Below are 2,945 nucleotides of genomic sequence, written 5' to 3' on the forward strand. Positions count from 1 at the left end.
CGCATGTAAACAAACGATAAATGGCGGTGCTTGTCAGATTTTCGTATTTTAATGGACGGTGCCGGTGTCCCCTTGCCGCTGGTGGGCCAGACAGCAGCGCCGCGGGTCAGTGTCGGAAGCAGTCGAGGATATCAACTTCAGTGTGTCCGGACTTGACGGTGGCCGCGGGTTTTGAGTCACTTTCCCGGTGCGTCAGGCGATTGTAAATATGCCGAGCTGCGTCCCGATAAGTCATACAGTATTGTTATTCGCACGTGAGTGACGAGCAGCGAGGGGCGTGAGTGGCCGATACGCGGCACACGGACAGACGGAAATTCCGCCACAAGGAGCATTGTTGGCCCCGGCCCCGCGCCGGACACACCGATGGGCAGACCAGTAATCGAGAATAAGTCAAGAAAAAATAGAAATCGCATTACCTCAGGCGGCACGCGGAACTTACAACAGCAATGCACTTAAATCCTCCCTCCCAACCACAGTGGAAACTGCGCAGGTGGCGGAGAGTGGGCGGAAGAATTAAACCCACACGGGAAAATGTCTGCGCGGGAAGACGAGGCTTCACACCGCCTGGCCGCCGGCACCACCGACACCAACAACAAGACACTCGTAGGGAGCCAGTGTTGAGACACCAGCTGCTGGCGCTCGCGTCTCCACCACCGCCACCACACTTCCTCCTCCACCACCACCACCACCACCTCCGCCAACACCACCACCTCTCCCCCTTTTCGTCTCCCCTTCTCCCCGCCATCACTCCCTGCCCTCTCGCTCCCAGTCCTCCCCACCTCCTCCAGCACCGACCCAGACGCCAGGGCACAGAGCGTTCGCCTCTCTCACTCCCTCACCGCACACTACCTTCCACGCCTCTCCGCGCCCCCGCCGCTAAGAAATCTTCGCCGTTGAGGAGTCTGGTCATGAGGGTGATTTTACCAGTCGCTCGGCCCCACCTCCACGATTCACGGCCAGCAGATTGGATTTTTAGTCTTATGGCACGCATGGGCTAAGGCCGGTCAAGGGGCCCTTCTTTCATGTTGTAAATCGGGAGGGTGGAGGGGTGAGGGGGGTGAGGCAGCGGGGGGATGAATGGTTAGTGGTGTGTGAGCTGCGGGGGGAGGAGAAGAGGGAGACACTGAAGGAATACTAGACGCAGATTCACTTGATTGGTTTTCTCAACAATATTTTAATTGGTTTTAATGACGCCTCTTCCTCCCGCCGCCCGCCGCCGTGCATCGTAACGCCCGCCGCCCGTATGAAAAATCTAGCAGCTCCTCTATTGGTTACTTAATTCAGCGCTCGGTTATTGGCTGCGGATATTTTACCCATATGCAGCCTGGTAATGTCGGGGAAGGTTGCTCCTTCTCGCTGCCTCAGAAAGACTGAATTCCAGCCCCACAAGCCCCGCCGCTGGCTCTAATACACATTTTCCCCATTTCATACCAAGAACGGAGGAACTTTGATTGTATTTGTGCCCTTATGTTAACCTGCCGTTGGAGGGAAGTTTACCTGTGGCAGCTAAATTGTATTTGTTATATTCAAGTTATTTCACAATTGTCCTAAATTTTCATGGGTCATTTGTATTTATTTTCTGTCACGCTGACGGAGAATCCATTTACTTAATTCAACAATCATTCGCTCAATTGGGTAAACTTAGCCAGTGCCGCTCCGCTCCGCTCACGTTAACAATAAATAGATAAATAAATAAATGAAAAAAAGGAAAATGTCTTGGCGGGCCCTCACAAAAACGGACATGACGCCTGTTGAACTTGTAGCGGCAGGCGGATAAAGGGAAACGATATCTTTTCTGGGCCGATGATTAATACATTTCCCGCAGCTCCCCGAGGGCCGCCGGGCCTCGTAACTCGTGCTGTCAATAACCAGAGTGTCGGACGCTTCCCTGGACGTAAATATGGTTCCGTTTCTTCCAAAAGCAACTTTGACCATTAGTTTATTTTTTTCCCCCAACTTGCCAGTCGATTCTTTTGATAACAGATCACGTAAACGTTTTTTGTGTGTCTATTTTGACAATGAAATAAGAACGCTATCAGTTGTTGTAGAATAGGATGAATCGAATTTCGGTTACAATGTATATTTTTTTAAACCTTTGATCTTTTGCTGAGTAAGTGCTGACGGTTGGACAGATGGAAAGCGTTGGGCGTAGACGGCGTGGGGTGTTGAGGGTGCTGAGGGCGGAGGCGAGTGCTGTTGGGAGGGGGACCTTATGTTGGTGTTCTCAGACTCTCCCGCCTCTCACATCAACTATTTCAAAGGCCAAAGAGGAGACTAATCGGGGTCTAATGACTGTTCTTTTAGTTTCATGGTGCAGAAGAATAATCAGACTACCACAGGGGTCATAAAACTACCCCTGGAAATGCCCAAAACTCCTACGAAAGCCTTGTCATATATGTGTACTTGACGCTTAATAATATGGCCCCTCGACCGCTGGGTGCTAAGCGACAGTAAGCGTTCACAGTTTTGGGTGGTTCCTATTGAGCGAAGAGTGTCAAGTGCATGGTTTTCGATGTCTCGTTCTGTCTGAGTGCTTGATGCTTTGAGCTCGTTCTGGGGGCCTGAGGGAGGGGGGGGGGGGGTGAGGGGAGGGGTGGACAGGAGTGGCCACTAAGCATTAAGCCTCATTGACGAAATTATCTAATGCGTAAAAGCGTGCTTGGAGAGAGGAGTTAATTTGAGTGTTATATTTGCGCGTTGTGGAGGGCGGCTAGACGAGGCGGGGCGGGGCGGGGCGGCGGCTGTCACGAGGGTGTGGGCGCCTACAGTGTCACCCGATGATTGCTTCTCGTTATTGGCGCAGCGACAGCCTCAGTAAGCCGGCGATGCCCGATTTTAATGCGGAAACAAGGTGATTATCCCAAGAGAAAGTGCTTACATAACGCTTTCGCCTGCAGATGGCTGCCGCTTTATGACTTAATGTACTGCAATTTTCACCGCCGAAG

General features: G+C 52.0%; 1 protein-coding gene across 2 annotated transcripts in view; it reads right to left on the minus strand.

Moving 5' to 3' along the window:
* The window catches only part of LOC127008928 (homeobox protein abdominal-A homolog), a 187,369-nt gene extending 186,457 nt beyond the window's left edge, over positions 1–912 (minus strand). The window contains exon 1 of one of the 2 annotated variants that reach the window (XM_050881413.1): positions 524–912. The gene's annotated coding sequence lies outside the window, so the exon portion shown is untranslated. Of the gene's footprint in view, positions 1–439 lie in introns of both variants that reach the window. The other variant, XM_050881410.1, reaches the window with a different exon arrangement.
* Between the last annotated feature and the right edge of the window lie 2,033 nt (positions 913–2,945).

Source organism: Eriocheir sinensis, chromosome 39 (genome assembly GCF_024679095.1).
Source record: "Eriocheir sinensis breed Jianghai 21 chromosome 39, ASM2467909v1, whole genome shotgun sequence".
NCBI lineage: Eukaryota > Metazoa > Arthropoda > Malacostraca > Decapoda > Varunidae > Eriocheir > Eriocheir sinensis.